The sequence below is a fragment of the Ictidomys tridecemlineatus genome, chromosome Y (assembly GCF_052094955.1).
Source record: "Ictidomys tridecemlineatus isolate mIctTri1 chromosome Y, mIctTri1.hap1, whole genome shotgun sequence".
Taxonomy (NCBI): Eukaryota; Metazoa; Chordata; class Mammalia; order Rodentia; family Sciuridae; genus Ictidomys; species Ictidomys tridecemlineatus.
Window position 1 is genome coordinate 24313465 of NC_135494.1, and position 21076 is coordinate 24334540.

The window sequence follows — 21076 nt, forward strand, 5'->3', positions numbered from 1 at the left end:
GCCTTCTGCAGCTGGAGTGTGGTGTGGTCCTCCCAGAGAGGAGAGAGGATGCTCATCGGCTCAGGGTGCCTTCACAAGCCCTGGTCTGGGGCAGGTCAAGATCCCTGTGAACCTATTAGAACTTCTAACTTTCTATTAGAACTTCCCACTTTAGTGGCATTTACTTCATGTCTGTTATGGATGGAATGTGAGTGAGGTATGAGACAATGCAAGAAGGTTCAGAGGAGAAACGACTGGGCTGTGAGAGTCTTCACCCCATCATTGAATTAACCCCTGATAGGGACTGACTGAGGGGTAACTGAAGTGGGGGTGTGGCAAGATGAGGTGGGCACTGGGCGTGGCTTTGGGGTATATATTTGTATCTGGCGAGTGGACTCTCTCTGCTTCTTGATCACCACGTGAGCTGCTTCCTCTGCCACGCTCGTCTGCCATCATGTCCAGCCTCACCTTGAGCCCCAAGGAATGGAGCCGACTTTCTATGGACTAAGACCTCTGAAACATTAGCCATTAAATAAACTTTTCCTCCTCTACAGTTGTTCTGGATGGTCCTTTTAGTCACAGCAGCTCAATAGCTGACTAAAACAATGTCCAAAGTGCCTTGTGCTTTTCTCTGACCCCTCCCCAGTCCATGGAAGACCTCTGGCCCCAGTGCCCTCCTGCATCTATAAGAAAGGCAGGGGCACCTGCCCCGTGACGCTGCTTCTAAGGAAACCATGGAGGTCACTTAGAACCTAGCCACCCAGAAGCCCGTTGAAACTCTCCGCTGCCCTGCCAGAAGTGCCTTTCCCAGGAGCCCTGGAGTCCCGCTGGCTGCTCGTGTAGACCCAGGGGAGAGGGCCTAGTCCTTGTCCCACGAAGCCTCCCACACTGTGTGCCAAAGCATGATGGAAATGCAATCTGAAAAAAAGTGGATTTGATCCTCCAGTAACTGAGGAAGGCTCTGACTCAGCAGGTGCCGGACCGCAGTAAGGTCAATGTGCTGTATCTGTGTTAGGACTCTCGTGAGGACGAGCAGTATCTAGCCTGTCCGAGCCTTGTATGACAACTGTATTTGTGAGCGTCTCCAGGGCTAGAGCTCCTGCTGGACTCTGGGCTTCACTGAGTTGGGTTTAGAAGATCCTTATGGAAAAAAAATAGTTCAGAGTAGCTTCCTTTAGTTTTTCTTTCAACGAGTAACTAGACTTTAGAGCCAGATGTTTCTGAGCCTCCCTCAGCTCATGGCAAGACCTCAATGGCAGATAGCAAATATTCACCTTTCGATTCTCTAGACCAAGCGCCCAGTCTAGCCCTCCGCCTGTTTCCTATAATCAGAGATTTACTGGAACATAGCTCTCATCCTTTGTTCCTGCTGCTTTCCTGCGGTGGCAGAGCTGAGTAGTTGTAGTAGAAACCCATGACCCACAAAGCCCCAAATAGCTGGTTCTTTACAAAAAATGTTTCCAAACTCATCAGAGGTGGATCTAGAATCAAAACCAAGATTATCTTATGCCTGTTAAAGCTCATTAGGGTGCAGCAGTTATACCAGAAGAGACCATCCGTGTGACTGAGGATGGCCAGGTCTCTATCATGAGCAAATGCAAACGGGGACCAGCATGGGCCCCGTGAAGTGAACACTCAGGGGACCCTGTTGGCCTTGGGGACAGGCTGTGCAATGCCCACTTTCCTGCTTCCTGTAGTTTTCCTAAGCACTCTCTGTTGGTAAGGGATGAAGAATTCTTCCAGTTTGATTTTAGTATTATTGTTATTGCAATAACTTTCTGTCTTTCATATTTATCAAAATCATTAATGCATGCTTCCTTTGTACCAGAAATTTCTCTTCTAGAAATGTACCTCAGCATATACTTCACCCTTTATATAAGAGGAAATATGTGGATTAAAGAATAGCATTGATTTAACAGGACACAATGGCACATGCCTGTAATCCCAATGACTTAGAGACTGAGGCAAGAGGATTGCAAGTTCAGGGCCAGCCTAAGAAACTTAGTGAGGCCCTAAGCAACTTAGCGAGACCCTGTCTCAAGATAAAAAATTAAAAAGAGCTGGGGGTGTGGCTCAGTGGTTAAGCACCCCCTGGAGTACCAAAAAAAAAAAAAAAAGGATAGCATTATTTGTTATCTAAACATAATATAAGCCCTTAAGGATCTATTGGGAAGGTCGATTAAATAACAAGCAGTTAATTCATATAGTGGAATATCATGTGGCTTTTAGGAAGAAAGAGGTAGGGGAGGCAAAATTTTTCCCTGCCCTCTTAGAGCATTTGGCTGTGCCCAAGTATCGAACTGATATAAAGCAGACCAACAGGAGTGAAGCACACACATTTATATAAGGGTTCCGTGACATGGGAGCCCTTATTAGGAAGCAAGGACCCAGAGAAGTGGCAAAACCCAGATGCTCTGGTGCTAGGGCGAGCAATGAGAGGCAAGGGTGGAAATCAGGCTATGTGGGAGCTAAAGGAGATAAGAGTCATTTTAATGATGTTGTATGTACAGAATTCCCTTAGCTGTGAGTTGGAGAACGATTCCTTTCTTTTGTACAGGGAGGGCATCTTTCACAGGGGAATGTTTATCTCTGTTTTGAGGAAGAGGAGATTGGGTAGCCCTTGTTGCATCTGCTGTTTTTTTCAAGTGTCTTTTGTTCAAAATAATTCTTTTACCAAGGTGTTATATTTTGGGGTTGCATATGATGCCACCTTTCAGCACTGCCATAAAAAGAGCTCCACAAGGTGTCAGTAAGTAAAATAAATAGATAAAATAAGGCACAGAATAGTGGGAACTGTTTGTGTGAAGAAAAAGATGGGTAGATACATGTGCACAGGTGCACGCACATGCATGCATACAGAGGGGGCACATGGGCTGTCTGGTAAGACACAAAAGAGACTGGCACCTGTGGTTATCTGTACAGGTAGGCTCTGTGTGGGAGGAGGATATCGTTTCTTTTGATAGGAATTTTAAACCATTTGCATAAATTTTACTTTAATGCTAAAAACGATTTTTAACCACGATTGGCCACATTGGACTGCCATTTTCTCTCACGGCTCCTCCCTGTGATTCATAGCACCCTTCCCCACGGCCTGCGCTTCCCCTGAGATCCTTCTTAAGGCCAGGTTTCAGCACTGGATTGGAGGGAGCCTTGCAGAAGAACTCTGTTGCCATCTCAGATTACTGTCCCCTCTCCGGGCCCAGAGTCATTCCTTTCCTTTGCTGTTCAGCTTTCAGTGATATTTACTGAGCCCCTGCTGCAGCCCAGACCCAATTCCCGAAGACTGCTTTTTGGCTACTATTTCTTACACTTGTTCCTGAAATCTGCCAGTTCCTGTGCTGGCTTCCCCTCTGACATATCCATATGGCCTGCCAGTGCACTGCCCCAGAATTGTTTTCAGTGATTCCTGACCCACAGTCCTAAGGATACTCTTTTGTGAGAGGTGTGTAAGACGCAGCGTAGTGAGTGCTGGTGGGTGTTCATAGGTTCTGTTTATGTCTCCCCTGGCAGGCGATCTGCCCCCACCCATTTCAGATGATCTGGGGTAGGTAAACCTTGGTCCAAAAGAGAAACTGTTGAATTCATTAGAATTCTTTGAATTTTCAGATCTTATTGTTGTGAGGAGTAGAAATTGGCTTCTTTAAAAAAAAAAAATCTAAATGCTTTTGTGTAGGATGAGTCCAATGTGGCCAATCATGGTTAAAAATGCAACACTATTTTTTTGCATTAAAGTAAAGCATGCAAATGGTTTAAAATTCATATCAAAAACCACAGGGCACTGGCTTTCAGGTCATCTGCATCCTGTGATCAGGTTTCCACCTGTCCATGAAAAAGGAGTAAAAAAAAAAACCTCAGCTCTCGCCCCAGCCTTGTGCCCACCTCCCAGGGAAGGGAGCCTCAGTGAGACGTAGTCGCTCCGCATTATGGGATGGCCAGGGACATTTCTAGTATTCCAATCTGGAGAAATAATTTACAGGGACTTTCAAAATGTGAGTGGCCTTTCTAGTCTGGGTAGGAAGCCCAGTATCCTCCTTTCGGATAGTATCCAAAATTTTCTCTTTCTTTCTTTTTCATAATGAGAAGCTTTGCTCCCTTGCTTGCTGACAGAGGAGGGTGTGTATTTACCTCTCCTTATAGGCACACAGAATTCCCAACGTTCATTTGAAGAGAAAGACAATTATTTGAATAATCTGAATAAATAAGTATTTTAAGTGATTCCTACAAGACTTTACCTGCTGATAAATATTTAGTGTACTTTTAATGATTAGGCTGCATGTGTTTTCTCTCTTTTGTAGTATGAGATTTTATAGTCAATAAAGTCTTAGACATTTGCTTTCTGTCAGAGATAATGGCCTCATGGCTGACCCACCTCCAACCCCCGTCCCTGGGTACTTGCCAGCGGGTCCGATATCACCACACGGTCACTCAGCAGAGGGCTAGAGGGGATGGGATGTGTTGAGGACCAAGTTCCAGCATGATGGTGGCTTATCTTGGGAGCTCCAGCAATTGAGTTAGGTTGGCTGGAGTTTGGTTTCTTCCAGAAATCTGAGTTTACTAATACCTCCCTGGAAGGATTATTTTACAGATTAGTGTCCATGACTGGTGTGAATACACAATTATATAGTCGATCCATAAAGTCTCATTTTCTTTCTTTACCCCACATACACTTACACCTAAGAGCCCAATAATAAGCAGAACCCCCAACACTCCTCCTTTCCCAGACTCCAAGAAAAAAATCCAAGAACCACAGACTAATGGGGCCAAGGTTTCATAAGGCCCCACAACAAAGTCCTCCTGACTTATTAGCCTTCTTTGTCCTCATGGTAGAGCCAGAAGTTGTTCTGATTTGGGCAAACCTTCAATCCCTCTTCCTCCTCATTTTCTTGGTTGGTGATTAGCGACAGTCACCGCCACACCTGCAGGACAGGGAGGAAGCGCCATGATCTCATCTGAACTTAAGTTCCTTTTGTGGTTTGCTTATGAGGAGCAAATTATAGATTCAAATTATAATGGAACTTGAAGGAAGTTTTTAGTATCTGGGGGAAAACTGTGACAGAAGGTGCCATTTAAAACTTATGAATAATGTACAAGCAAAAGGAGATTCATAGTTACAAGAACAAACCTGTCTATCTAAAGAGAATTGCAGCAAAGCCCAATGATGCCAGCCCGGTAGCTTTCGTTCAACAAATTAGCTTAATACCAAAGCTAAATTTAGAATACCTTCTGCATGGAGTGCTTCTGAAGCGGGTTATGTCTTCCATTTCAGAAGTCTTCTATTTTATCATCAAAATGAACATCTGGGGACATTTTAATTGCTATTTTGCACTCGATTCTATAGAATCTTCAAGCAGCCTGTGCTTTTGCCACCTGGCTGCACAGACTGTCTACATGTCTAGGCAGAGATGTGGACGTGCTTATCAGCTCGGCGAGCTTCCTCTGTGGAGACCAAAAGCCCAAGAGGAAGTAAAACTGCCCCAACTAATTATTTTTCCTTTCCTTTTTTTTTTTTTGACCCAGGGACTGAACCCAAGGACACTCAACCACTGAGCCACATCCCCAGCTCTATTTTTTTATTTTGAGACAGGGTCTCTCCAAGTTGCTTAGGACCTTGCTAAGTTGCTGTGGCTGGCTTTGAACTTGTGATCCTCCTGCCTCAGCCTCCTGTCAACTGTTTTTTAAATAAGATGTATTGAGATGTGAGCACATGCTATAACATTTGCCCACATAATGTCTCCAATGCATTACAGTATATATTTTAATATATTCAGCAAGTCGTGTCACTACCACTGTGATCTAATTTTACAATACTTTTGTCAAGCCCCAAAGAAACTCCAAACCCATTAGTAGTCACTGCAATTGCCTCTTTCCTTCAGCCTTATGCAAGAACTGATTTTTCTGTTTGTATAAATTTGCTGATTCAGGCATTTTGTTGTAAAAATCATGTAATATATGGCCTTTCGTGACTGATGTCATTCACTCAGCCTACCATCTTCCAGATTCATGCATGATTTAGTATGCATTACATCCTCATTCCCTTTTATGTTCCAAATAACATTCTTTGTATGGATATACTACATTTTATTGATCCATTCATCATTGAGGGGCATTGGATTGCTTCCACTTTTTGGCTATGGTGAGTGATGTTCCCATAAATAGGCATCAGGTTTTTGTGTGATGTATGTTTTTTGTTCTTCTATCTTGTAGTGACATGGCTGGGTTGTATGGTAACTGTGCATTCGATATATTTTGAGGAACAACCAAACTGTTTTACAGCTAATTGTATTTCCCTAACGATCACTGGACATTTATCAATATATCACTGAATAATGATATATTGAACATTTTATGAGCTTATTAACCATTTGCATACCTTTTTTGGATAAATTGCTACTCACATCCCTTACTTGTTTAAAAAATTGGGCAATTGATCTTTTTTTTAGTGAATTACTTGAGTTCTTTATATGCTTTGGATACTATTCCCTTATCAGAGATACTATTTGCAAATATTTCTTCTTATTCTGTGTGTCATCTTTGACTCTTTTTGATGGTGTACTTTTGAAGCACAAAATTTTTAATTTGATGTGGTCCATTTTATTTCTTAAGAATCTACTCCCTGAACCAGAATCATGATTTACTCCTGTGCTTTTTTTTTTCCTAAGAGTGCTGTAATTTCAGCTCTTAGATTTAGATCTATGATCCATTTTAAGTTGATTGGTGTGAGGGAAGACTCCAACTTCATTCTTTTGCATGTGGATATTCAGTTGTCCCAGCACCATTAATTGAAAAGATTGTTCTTTTGCTATTGATTTGTCTTCGCACCATTTTTGGAAGAATTGATGAGCCATAAGTGTAAAGATTTACTACTTCTGGACTCTTAATTCTACTCCATTGATCTATATGTCTATCCCATGCCAGTACCACACTGGCTTGATTACTACTGCTATATAGTTAGTTTTCAGATTGGGAAGCATGAGTTTTCCAACATTGTTCTTCTTTTTAAAGATTGTTTGGCTATTCTTGGTCCCTCCTATTTTATGTTAATTTAGAACATCTTGTCAGTTTCTGAAAAATAAGGCATCTTAGGTTCTGATAGGGATTGCATTGAATCTGTAGGTTAGCCTGGGCAGTGTTTCTGTTTTTTTTTTTTTATTAAATCTTCCAACTCACAAACATGAGATGCCTTTCCACTTATTTAGATCTTCTTCAATTTCTTTCAATAATATTTTATAGTTTTTAGTGAACAAGTCATGCACTTGTTTTGTTCAATTTATTCTTGTGTGTTTTATTCTTTGATGATGTTATAAGTGGATTTATTTTTTTATTTCACTTTGTAGTTGTTCATTTTCAGCATAAAATTAATTATGCTGAAATTTTTCTATATTGATCTGATATCATGCAACCTTGCTAAATTTGTCTATTCATTCAAACAGTCTTATAGTGGATCCCTTGGAATTTTCTCTATATAAGATCACATTATCTGAAAATAGAGTCAGCTTTCTGAATACCTAAATAATAATTATAGAATGCTCCTTTTTATCTCTAGTAACTTTTCTGTCTCTAAGTCTATTTTATCTGATACTAGTATATGCACTCCAGATCCCGTGGTTGCTGTTTATAAGATACATCTTTTCCCATCATTTTACTACTAATTTATTCGTATCTTTGAATCCAAGTCTGTGTGGTATAGAGAGAATACAGTTGAATCTTGTTTTAAAATCTGCTATGGCAGCCGGGTACAGTGGTTCATGCCTGTAATCCCAGCAGCTCCGGAGGCTGAGGTGGGAAGATTGTGAGTTCAAAGCCAGCTCCAGCAACCTAGCAAGATCCTAAGCAACTCAGTGAGACCCTGTCTCTAAATAAAATACAAAATAGGGCTGGGGATGTGGCTAAGTGGTCAAGTGCCCTGAGTTCAATCCCTGGTATTAAAAAAAAAAATTAGTATGACAATCGCTGCCTTTTTATTGGATGCTTAATCCATTTAATTTTTATTTTATTCCTAATGAAGTTGGATTTACATTTTCCTTTTTGTTTGTACATTATATGTAGATTTTGTTCTTCTGTTTCTTTGGCTGCTTTCTTTTGTATTTTCCAGCATAACACTTCAATTCTTTTAAATGATTTTAAAGCTATATTTTTTGTTTTATTAGTGGTTGTTCTAACGCATATGGTATTCATATTAACTTATTAGAGTCTACTTTGCATTTACACTAACTAAATATAGAAACTCAACTGTTCCCTCCCCCTCTACCTCTGTCCACTCTTTCCATTTTTGTACTATTATTTTTACACATATTCCATATTACATCTATAGGTATTGCATACATGACAATATATTTTATAATTATTACTTTATGTAATTTCATCTCTTTTTAGAAGAGGAGAAATGATAGCAAGTATATATTTATAGGCTTTTTTAAAAATAACCTCTTATTTACCATTTCTGATTCTCCTAATTTCTTCCTGTGGACTTGCATTACAAACTGGTGTCAGTCATTTCCTTGCTCACATGTAGCTTTGTTCCTACCCACTTTTGTGCAGTTATTGTCAAACATGTTACATTTTTTATGTTAAAGGCCCCGCAATACAATTATAATTATATTACTCTATGCAAATAATTTTATGTTAAAAATCAGAAGAAGAAAGGAATGTACAATCATACTATCTTATGTAATTGCTGACATAATTATTTTACTGGTGCTCTGTTTTTTGTACACTTCAATTGCTATAATAATTTGCTTTCAGTCTAAAGAACTTCCTGTTGTATGTTTGATGAGTCTGCTATTAATTATGCAATTAATATCTTATTTCTGTTTACTTGAGAATATCATTATTTTTAAATTTTGAAATGCAGTCCTGTTGTCTGCTTGCTTTTCCAGCACTCTCCTGTGTTGGGCTGATTCTGATGAAAACTCAGTCGTCCGTCTTACTGGTATTCCCTTGTCTGGGATTCTTTCTCTCTTACTGTGTCCAGATTTTCTCTTTGTCTTTGGAATCAGCCTTTCTCCTGTGTCTGGGTATGGATTTCTTTATGCTTATCTCACTTGAGCTCACTGACCTTCTTGGATGTTTTTCATCAGACTTGTGAAATTTTTCAGTCATTATTTTTTTTTCCATTTTTTGCTCCTCCTTCTCCTTTGGTTCTTTTTGGTATTCCTGGTTTTGAACAGGGGTAGGCTTCCTGGGCCTCATTACTCTGAGACTCTGTTCACTTTTCTTCTTTCTGTTTTTCTCTCTCTTTTTCAGATTGCATTAATCTCTACTGATTTAGGTTCAAATTCACTCATTTCTTCTAGCAGTTCTAATCTACCAGAATTTTTTCATTTAGTTTTTATTTTTCAACTTCAGAATTTCCATTTGTTTATAATTATAATCTGCTTATTGGCACTATTTATTTGATTAAACATTGGCATCAGACATACTTTACCTCTTTAAACACAAATTCCTTTAATTTTTTAATAACTTTTAATAAATGCCTTATTTTTGCTTACTAAGTCCACTATTTGAATTGCCTCAATGATAATTTTTATTGCTGGCTTTTTTTTTCCTGTGTATGGCTCACACTTACCTATTTCTTGGAATTTTTTAATATATTTTTTAAACTGGCTGTTTTAGATAGTACAGTAGAAACTCTGGATACGATCCTCCCTTTTGGGCTTGTTACTGTTTGCTTGCTTATTTGTTTAGAGACTTGTGTGGACTATTTCAATTAGATCTTTTGTCCTGTAGTGGGGTGTGCTATGATGCCGCTCCTGAGAGGATGCAGCCTTATACCAGGGACAGTCTCCCTGAGGGCCTGGGACGACTGGTTTTCTCTGAGCTTTGTTGGATGGTTCTTCCCATCCTCTTCCCATGAGCTTCTGTATGGCCTGCCTCTCTTGGTAGCATACCAGTTGCTAGGCCCTATGAATCATGAGTTGATTGTTTTTACAGTCTGTTCCTCTTACAGTGAGGTCCTATGGAAGGAGTAGGGTGTGGCCAACTTTTGCAGCTGCTCAGACCCCAGAGAGCTCTTAGCTATCTCTTTTCTAGTTCTTTCCATTAAACTTCTTCCTGATTGATCTACCATTTTGTTACACTATCCTCTTTCATCCTGCTACTAAGAGAATAATAAGTTTCCAGAAGCTCTTAATTGTGCCTGACCAAGATTGTCATTGTAACAGCACTCGTAGGCTTAGTCTTTCCCATGCTTTGTTCCAAAGACTGGGTCTCCTTAAGCAAACCACAAAGCCTCCTGTTCTTATGGTCTTCCTCTCTTCTGGTTCTGACTTGGTACCAGGACATTAGAACTACGGGTGGGACAGTGTCTTGCTTCCCCTGAGTGACACCTCTGCTTTACAAGCAAGGTTTTGAGCAGGAATGATAGCTACAGGTTTTCTCAGTCTATCCTTCCTGTGTGAGGCCTCCACCCCAGAGGTAAGCTGGAGCAGGATGTTCGGATCTAGTATTTGTGACCTGCTGGGTCTGCAGTGGAGTTTCTGCACTATGAGTAGGAAGTTGGGAAAAGGAGAGGAGCCCTAGTCCTCTCAGATGTACCTCCTGGAATAGAGCTTCTGTGACATGGACCTGGGAGTGGGGGGGGGTAGGTGGAATAAGAGATGCCAGTACTGCTTCCTCTAAGGTAAAGCCACAGCCCTAGGCTAGGAGCCAGGGTGGAGGGAGCCCATTTGGCCACAGCTGCCTGGAATAGGGCTTCTGTCAACCTGAGCTGTTGGTGGAGGGAAGGTACAGATGAGTGGATCATGACTCCAGTACTATAGACTCTCACTTTTTTTACTGAATTTTACTTTTTCACTCGCAGTATACCCTAGGACAGTTTCCAGAGGCCTTACGTGTTGTTTTAAAATATTTTAAGCAATTAAATGAAAAGTGTGTTGGTATCAGTACTGTTGCATGCAGGCCAGCAAAAGTAGTGGAGTCCAGCCAGAGATGAAAGTTGGGTTTCCTTTTTGAGTGAAGTCCAAAGCGCGCTGCTATCTCACTTCCAGTCCATGAGAGAGGTGTACGAGGACCTGGCCTCCTGACTCCTGGCAGGCTCTGTGGCCCAGCCTCCCTAGCCCTATGAACCTTTCTGGAAGGCATTTGCTGGGCTGTCATCTTGAGTTTCATTCTTTGGCATCCCGTGATTTGGATAATTTCCAGTATCCTAAGATCTTACACAAAAACTCAGAATACCTTGTAAAAGTTTATTTGCTGACTGTATCCTTGCAGAGCAAATGAATTATTTTTGTCACAGGCATAATACATTGTTACTTTTGGAAATGCTTCTTGTAAAGTAAACAATAGTCAGTTTATTTTCTTTTTAATTTTCAATTATATGCAAGGATACATCAGTACAAAAAAAAATAAAATGGGCTTGTCACAATCCAGATGACAGCACTGCCCTTTGGGATGGCTCAGGAGACAACTGGGGCCAGGAACAGGTCAGTCAAGAGAGGGTGGTAGCCAGATGTGGGTTGCTAAGGAGGAAGGTCCTGAAGTGGGGTTCTGAGAATGTGTTGTGTATTAGGTACCAGGCGAGTGCACCTGTGGCAGTGGGTAGCATCCAGGGGTCCGCCCTTTGGCTGGACTCCAGCTGAGGGGACTTTTCGTTGCTGTGTCATAGACCTTGACCACAGATGTGTTCATCCAACACCAGATCCTGAACATAAGTCGGGGTAACTGGGTGGCTAGAAACCTTTAAATGGAGGATGAAGTGTTTGTTTTTTGCTGAGTTGGGTGGTTACTATAATGGAGATCCACTCCAAGAAATTTTTTGCCCTTCGAGAAATATTCCCTGAAATCATATTCTGTTGCCAACCGAACGACGATGTTTGCTGTTACTTATTATTTCAATTGTAGAATCAGAGATGGACAGAGATGCCTGGAAAAGGCCGTGGTCTTGGAGGCTCAGGACTTGTATTTGTTTCCTGGCAGATTAGAGAATACAGTGGGAGGAAGGTTAAAACAAGGACTCATCTGCCAAACCATTGGAAGGAAGAGGGTCTAGGGAATTGTCAGGACCCGGGAATGGCTATTTTAAGCAGATAAAACAAGAGTCTGTTCACCTTCAGAGAGCCTTCTGGGGTCAGCCCAGTGGCACTCTCCAGAGGTAACTAGGTTGGTAGATTTATTCCTGTATTCCACTGGGGTAGACTTACATCTCTCACCCCTGTTCATCTCTGAAAGTTAGAATCAGCCACAAAATAACAACAGGTGAAATTTTTAAAAAGTCACCTATCCTTTCTTAGAGTTTGAAAAATATGACTAATGGGGAAAAAGTCCCAAAGTGAAAAAGTTAGGTTATATTGATTACATAAAAATAAGAAATATACAGACTCCAAAAATCAAAACTAAAAACATGACATAGTGGAGAAATATCCAAACAAATATGGCTGATATTGGTTTAATTTCTCTAATATATAAAGAGCTTCTAAAATAAATAAGAAAAACTCTAACCCCATAGTACGTAGACTAGGAAATGATATAAAAGACAATTTAAAGAAGATATGTATGGTTAATAAATATGTAAACAAATTAAATTATTAATAATGAAAGAAAGGCAAGTTAAATGAGGTAATAGTTGAATTAACAAAGATATTTGAAAGAACAACACTCAACTTTGCCAGGAATGTATTAAGATAGGTATGGTTATATACTGGTAGAAAGAATAGATTGATAAAACCTTTCTGGAAAGTGAGTTGATGATATATGTCAAGAGATTAAAAAAAAAACTTACATTCTATGATTCAGTGGTATTTTTTCTAGAAATTTAAAGAAATAATCATTAAAATTATAATTTCAAGTATATTTAGTGATATGCATAGAATGAAATCTTAGGTAAACAGAAAAGCAGAACACAGAACTTGCATAATGTTCCTGATCAAGCATTTTAGTATAGGTTAAAGAGTCATTATCCCTTGATTATAACAAACTGTTACACTTTTTCTGGTCACTATAATTTTGCACACATTTTCCATGTAATATTTTGTTGTTCCTAGTACATTATTATTAGGTCAATATACATCTTTAAGATGTGGCACATCTTTTAAGAAGGAGAGCATGGGGCATATGTATTCCAAATTAGTATCTACACATGATTTTTTCTCTTCTGCCTCCCTTTATTCATATGAAAGCTAGATAAATCTAATAGTGTTGGTTTCCACACTTATACCAGTTGAACAAAGGTAGACTTTCTAAAGTTCAAATCTATGTATTTTATGTTTAGAAACTTGAAATGGGACTTGCGCTTGTAGGAAGATCAAGTAAATATATGATTCTTCCCCTAAGGACAACTACAAAGTCTGGATTGTTACATATGAACAAACCTGACAAGACTCAGAAAGGTAGAGACAGGAAGGCAGAGCAGCTGGGACCCCCAGGTCTGAGGAATGGTCCTGTGGGGATTTCCCTGGTTTCTTCCTGTCTTATAAATCTCAAGCTAGGACTAGGTTCTAGTGGAACCAAAACGCCAATGGAAATACAAAGACATGTACGTGCCCCAACAAAACCTGTTTTTTCCTCCTCAAAGACCAGAAAAGAGACCAAAAGACAGGAAAATTTCAGATAAATACTGCCCTCCTTTAGTTTAACACCACAGAGAGCTGAGACCCCATACACACCCATGCCCACAAAAGCCAAGAGGGGAGGTTAGACTGTCACCCTCTGCAGGTGCAGAGTTCTGACACCTTCTGGTGTCAGAAGGCCAAGTCAGAAGCTGGGATTTTCATCCTTGCCAGAAGGTAACAGTCCTTACCCCTGTGGTCTTGAGAGATACCAGTAGGGAACCTGCCTTGCAGCTCCTCCACCTCCTGCTGTGGTGGGAGGGAGCAGGCTGAGGGGAGTTAGAGCTTTCTGGAACCCAGCAGAAATGATGCATGTTCACTGATGTGCAAAGGGGACTGTCCAAGGAGCCAGAATGCCCACCCCTCTCCTGCTGTGTGGAGGAGCCTAACAGAATCAGATTGGGGAGCCTGGATTTCTGCTTCTGCCTGTCAGAGTGACTCCTTTCCCTACCTCAGCAGTGCCAGAGGAAGCCAGAGGCTTACATAAGATCCAGAGTGGCCCCGGATAGTGTTAAAATGTACGAGTTTCAGTGGAAAATCACCGCTCATACCAGGAACCAGGAAGCCCTCAAATGGAATAAAAATGACAACCCAGAGATGCCAACATCGAGAGGGTAGAGAGAGTAATTTGAAAAATATTCACCTGAAACATAAAAACATAGAAAATTTTCTCAAAAAATAGAAAGCAAATTAATATAAAGGATGCGTCTGGAGTTGGGGCTGGGGCTGGGGCTCAGCGGTAGCACACTTCCTGGCATGTGGGAAGCACTGGGTTCGATTCTCAGCACTGCATATAAATAAATAAAGTAAAGGTCTATCAACAACTAAAAAAGATATTTTTAAAAAGTAATATAAAGGTAAACCAGACAGGCATTTTAGAATTAAAAAAAAAACCTAAATAAAAATTATCAGTGAGCCAGGTGCAGTGGCGCCTGCCTATAATCCCAGCAACTCGGGGGGCTGAGGCAGGAGGATCACAAGGTCAGGACCAGCCTCTCCTGGGTTCAATCCCCAGTGCCCAAAAACCCCCCCAAATAAACAACAACAACAACAAACTAAACCCAACCAAAATAGTGACAACGACAAAACCCCATCAGTGTATGTGCTAAGCAGCACAATGGAGAGGACCCAGGGAAGAACTATGAACTGAGAGACAGAGCAGTGGGCATCCCCAGATCTGCATAACACACTGGACCTGGGCTAGGAGGAAGGACGGAGCTTGAGCAACCTACAGATTAACAAAAGACCTAGCGCTGTGTCTTCAGAGTCCCAGAAGGAAATGAGAAAGAGCAGTGCTGAGAAAATGCTTAGAGACAATGGCCAAGAACTCCCTAAATGTGCAAGGGGCATAACCCACAGATTCAAAAAGCTGAGCAAACCCCATAAAAGATGATCTCAGAAGGCTGTGGGCTGTAGCTCAGTAGTAGATCACTGGCCTACCACGTGTGAGGCACTGGGGTCGGTCCTCAGCACCACATTTAAATAAATAAATAAATAAATAAATAAATAAATAAATAAATAAATAAATAAATAAATAAATAAATAAAAGTATCATGTCCATCTATAATTAAAAAAAAAGATATCCGCATAACATATCACAGTGAAACTTTAGGAAACTAAAGGCAAAGGAAAACCTTGCAGCAGAGGGAAAGGATTGGAACCACAGCAGATGTCTCATCAGAAACCCATGGAGGCCAGAGGAAGTGGCCTGACATTTTGCAAATGCTAAAAAACTATGACACCAGAATTCTACATTCAGTAAAAATGACATTTAAGAATGAGAAGGAAATCAAAACATTTTCAGATGAAGGAAAACTGAGCTTATCACTAGCACACTTATCCCAAATGAATAGCCAAAGGAAGTTCCTTAGACAGAAAGGAAAAAGCAGAAGAAGTAAGCTTGGCTCATCAGGAAGGAAGAAACAACAAGGTAAGCAAAAAGACACACACACAATAGATTTTCCTTCTTGAGTTCTCTAAATTATATTTGACAGTTGGAGCAAAAATTATGACACTGTCTGTTGTGGTTCTAACTGTAAATAGAGGAAGTATTTAAGACAAGCATAACCAGGAGAAGGAGATGGAATTTCACTTTAACTGGTGAAATGACCCAATTTTGTAGTGCTAATTTATGTATACGTAATGTTATACCTAGCATAACCACTAAAAAATGCTATCCAGAGGTACACTCCTGGACACAATAATGCATCAAATGGAATTTAAAAAGATGTTCTTGTAAGCTAAAAGAAGGCAATAAAAATAAATCCAAGAAATGAAAAACAGAATACAAATTAAGAAGGGAAGACTTTATCCTTAACATATTAGTAATTACATTAAATGTAAATAGTCTAAATAATTTAGGTAAAAAAAAAAACAGGTTGGGGCTGGGGATGTGGCTCAAGCAGTAGCGCGCTCACCTGGCATGCGTGCGGCCTGGGTTCAATCCTCAGCACCACATACAAACAAGGATGTTGTGTCTGCCGATAACTAAAAAATAAATATTAAAAATTCTCTCTCTCTCTCTCTTAAAAAAAAAAAAAACAGGTTGCCAGAGTGGATTAAGAAACGTAACTAATCTCTATGCTGCCTTTAAAACATTCACTTCAAATATAACAACAGAGGCAGATTGAATGTGAAAGAATAGAAAATGATATTTTATTCAAAGATTAGCCAAAGTAAAAACAGGAGTGGCTCTATTTATTTCATGTAAAGTAGACTTCAGGGAAAGAAATTACCATAGACAAGGAAGGATATTGAATAATGATAAAAGACTCAATCCATCGAGGAAATGTAGCAATCCTAAATATGTCTGTAAAACATAACAGTCTGCATTATATGAACCAAAACTAGTAGCACTGAAGGAAAACTAGACCAACCTACTTTTGTGCATCTGTATGGCTCTCAGGATGGAACCCAGGGTCTCATGTCTGTCAGGCAAGTGCTGTACCACTGAGCTGTGTCTCCAGCCCACCCACCCTCATTTTAATTGACACCTTCAATATCTTCTTTTAATAATTGATAGATAACTACATAGAAAGTCAGCAATCACATAGAAAAACTCAACAATGTGATCAACCAATAAGATCTAATCAGCATCTATGGAACAGTTCATGCAACAAAAGCAGAGAACACATTCACTTCAAGTACCCTCCTGGAATCACCAAAATAACGTATCTTGTGCTCCGTGTGTGTGTGTGTGTGTGTGTGTGTGTGTTGTGATTTTATTTTGGCTTTTCAGTTACTGGTGATCGAACCCAGGGCCTCATGCATACCAGGCAGGCACTCTACCACTGAGCTATAGCCCCTTCCCCAAGAGGGAAGTTTATAACAATGAATGCATGCAAACATTAGTAAAGAGGAAAAGTCTCATATCAATATCTAAGCTCCCAACTCAAGAACCTAGAAAAAGAAAAAAATAAACTAAAAGGAAACAATAAGTGAAATAATAAGGACTGAAATAATAAGGATGAGAGCAGAAATCAATGAAGTTGAAAATAGAGAATAATAGTAATAAAGCAAAGAGCTGATTCTTTGAAGCAATAAATTAGATAAATCTCTAGCAATACTGTCAGAATGGGGGTGTGTGTAGAGGGAGAGAGGAGACAAATTATTATCAGGAAATTAAAACAAAAAAATAAAAAATAATTATTATCAGGAGCCGGGTGCTTTGGCACACCTGTAATCCCAGCAGCTCAGGAGGCTGAAGAAGGAGGATTCATAGCCAACCTCATAGCCAACCTCAGCAAAAGTGAGGTGCTAAGCAACTCAATGAGACCCTGTCTCTAAGTAAAATACAAAATAGGACTAGGGGTATGGCTCAGTGGTATAGTACCCTTGAGTTCAATCCCCAGTATCAAAAAAACAAACAAACAAACAAACAAAAAAAAACACCAAAAGTTACTATCAGGAATGATCCAGGGGTGATTATTAAAGGCACTCAGAACATCAAAAGAATAATAAGGGAATGCTCAGAACAATTCTGTAAGCATAAATCTGAAATTCTTAGAAGAAGTGTACTAATTCTTCAAAACCATAAAATACCATAACTCGGTGTGTAAAACAACTAGAATAACTCTATAACTACAAAATAAATAGAAGTCATAATAAAACTCCTAAATAAATAAATCTCCAGCATAGATGATTTCACTGTAAAATTCTACCATGCTCTTATTTATTTATTTGGTACTGGAGATTGATCCTGGGGGTGCATAACCACTGATCCATATCCCCAACTGCTTTTAAAATTATTTATTTTGAAACAGGGTATCACTAAGTTGCTTAGGGCCTCGATAAGTTGCCAAGGCTGGTTTTGAAATTGTGATCCTCCTGCCTCAGCCTCCCAAGCTGATGGGATTACAGGTGTACACCACTACACACAGCTTCTACCAAGCATTTTTTTTTTTTTAAATTAGCAATATTGAGAAAATAGAAGAAGTAAGAACATAGTCCAATTCATTTTATACAGCTGGTCATATCATGATTCCTGAACCAAATAAAGATAATATAATAAACAGAAATTACAGAACAATGTCTCTTATGAATGAAGACACAAAAATTTTTTTTTTTAAATCAGAAAATAGAAGTTAGCAATATAACAAAAGAATTATATATTATGATCAAGTGGGACTTATTCCAGGGCTGCAAAGTTTTTTAATATTAAAGAATTAATCAAGATACCCTACCATATCAACAATCTAAAAAAGAATTCTATCGATTGATACTTAAAAGTCATTTGGAAACTTCAACATATTTTCATGGTAAAAAAACTCATTTAAATAGAAGAGAGGAATAATTTCATCTTGATGAAGAGAATCTACAAAAAAATATACAGCCAATATTATACTTTGTGGTGAAACACTGAGTGTTGTCCTCCAACATAAGGAATATGGCAAGTATATACACTCTTGCCAATACTATTCAATATATTGGTAAAAGTTATATCCGGTGCTCTAAGACAATAAAAGGAAATTAAAAGCATATAGTTTTGGAAACAAGTAATAACACAGTACTTAGAATGATATGATTATTTACATAGAAAGTACTGTCATGTGTAACTAATGAAAACAAATAAAAAATTGAAAAAAATGACCAATGTGATTCTGCAACCTGTACACTCAGAAAAATGAGAAATTATATCCCATCTGGTTCAAATGTATGCTATGTCCAGGTCATTGTACTGTCATGTGTAACTAATTAACACAAATTTTTAAATATTAAAGAAAAAAGAAAATTTCAAAATTTTTATTAAAAAGTCCTAGAACTAAGAAGTGAGTTCAGCAAGGTCAGAAGATACAAAATACACATACAAAGATCAATTTTAATTCTGTACACTACAGTAAACACATGGATACTGGGATTAAAATATAATACCATATATAGACACACACTGCTTAATAGGGGCCCAGTCTGAGAAATGTATCATTAAGCAATTTTGCCTCTATGAAAATATCACAGCGTGTACTTATAAAAGCTAAGCTATGACATCACTAGGCAATGGAATCTTTTGGGATCACCATGAGATATGACCTAGACCTTATTATATGGTATTTGACTAAAAAATTGCTCATAAAATTGAAATACTTGGGTGCAAATTGAACCAAACGCATGTGGGGTTTACATGCTGGAAACTACCAAAAACGTCAAAAAAGACCTCAATAAATAGAGAAGTATCTCATGTTCGTGGATCTGAAGACCTTGCTATTGCTTCTGGAGCCTCTGGACCCTCGTTAGTTACCTTGAAATTTGGAGATGAGTAGGGTTAGTGGGGGCACCAGCTAGCCTTCCAGCATCTCAGAACATCCTCGATGTCAAGAATAACCTCAAGCCAGGCAGAAGCATGGGGACAAGCACACACTCTGGAGTGCTTCATTACGTGGCCGTCATCTCCTGGTGCTCAGTATCGGTGAAGGGAGACCTGGAGATGTTGGGGTGCAGCTTTTGTTGCCTGCCTCCCACTGTCCACACTCAGGTCAGGCTTGCTCTCTTTAGGATGGTAGCAGGCTCTAGCCACTGACTGGGCACCCAGGATGTACCAGGCATTGCCCCTGCCATGGGACATCAGAGAAAGAGAACACACAGCCCGGAGCCCCCAGGGTTGACCCTCTGGCTTCCTCACTCTCATGACTGAGGTGCTCCTGCAAGATCCCTGATGGACGGCATCTCTGTCCATATGTAATTTTTTTTAAGATGTGAAAATAACTCAACAGTGAAATCATTAGCCCACCCCAGGCAGCCTCAGCTATAATTTATGGCTCCGTGTCTCCCGCTGTTGTAATTTTGTATTCATTAGGACGCAATTTTTTTTTCAAGAAAAACTTCAAAGAATCACAGTTCTGTTGATTAACATTAGCCATTATGTCACTCACAGAAATTGCTAAGTCTGTAATTCTGAAAAGTAAAGTAATTTCTCTTGTGTGGGAACCAATTGAATGGCATTCAGGCCCCTCTCTGGGTTCTGCTGATGGCTCTAGAAAAATCCTGCTGCTTCTGTGGGAGACTCTGACCACAGCACCTTCTTTGGCTGTGTTTTGCCCATCCTGTCTGCACCAGGAATTTGGGGAGAAGATCAGCTGGTGTTTCCGGGTACCTAATGGGGCAGGTGTTGTCAGAGAGCTTTCCAGTACACAGGGATATGGGGGTGTGTGGGTATGCACGCAGTGCATGCACATGCGGCACTTCTAACACACAGACAGCTTCTTCTCTGAGCCATTTTATTATCTTTAAGTTGTGGGATTTAAATTGAAGGACTTTTCTCTTCACCTCAAATCTCTTTACAGCAGTTTTAGTGAGGCAGAGTAAGTTAGTGGTTTGTTTGAGTTAAAGGGAGGAAAAAGACTGCTTTGGGAAAAATTTACAGAGGTTTTTCTTGATCAAGAATGAGTGGAATAGCGGGTGATCTTAGAGCCTCAGGGACCATTGTGCTGACTGTGGTGATAACATCTGCTGTGCCTGGGACACCTGCTACCTGTCAGCGTGGTGCCACCTCACTTAGCACACACTGATGATTAGCCCCAGTTTAGGGTTAAGGATCCTGAGGCTCAGAGAGTTCATGTAACTTGCCTAAGACAGCACATTGGCAGGTGCCAGAGCCTGGATGCAAACCAGACATGTCTGATCCCAAGCCTGGGCTTCTCACCACTCTGTCTTCTGCCTCCTCTCCTGGGCTGCCTGTGGGGACACAGCCACTTGGTCTCTGGATGTGCTCCCATGGACAGCACAAGGCACCAGAACAGGACAAGAACAAACTCAGCAGCCAGACAGCCAGGTTCCTGGGGTGTTTGTTTTCAAGAGGTTTGAACCAAAACATGATGGATCAGACCCACTCTTGATTGTAGAGCTGAATCCTCAGAGAAGAACCTGGAATTGGCCAATCTCAGAAGCAGGGTGACCCTTCTGGTCCTCGCCAGCCAGGATTATAACATCAGTCAGAAACGACCTGCTCAGAAGAAATGTGGCCCCAGTGTGCAGATTTCTCCTGCCTGAAGGGCCTCTAGTGTCTCCATTGGGGTCATCTCTCAGCTGGTGGGAGGAAGAGGCCTGACCCTGACCAGCTGTGA

General features: G+C 40.1%; 1 pseudogene across 1 annotated transcript in view; it reads left to right on the forward strand.

Moving 5' to 3' along the window:
• The window catches only part of LOC144371895 (acyl-coenzyme A oxidase-like protein), a 275541-nt pseudogene that overhangs the window by 95387 nt on the left and 159078 nt on the right, over nt 1–21076 (forward strand). The window contains exon 10 of the transcript XR_013431978.1: nt 13292–13301. The product of XR_013431978.1 is annotated as an acyl-coenzyme A oxidase-like protein (transcript). The remainder of the gene's footprint in view (nt 1–13291; nt 13302–21076) is intronic.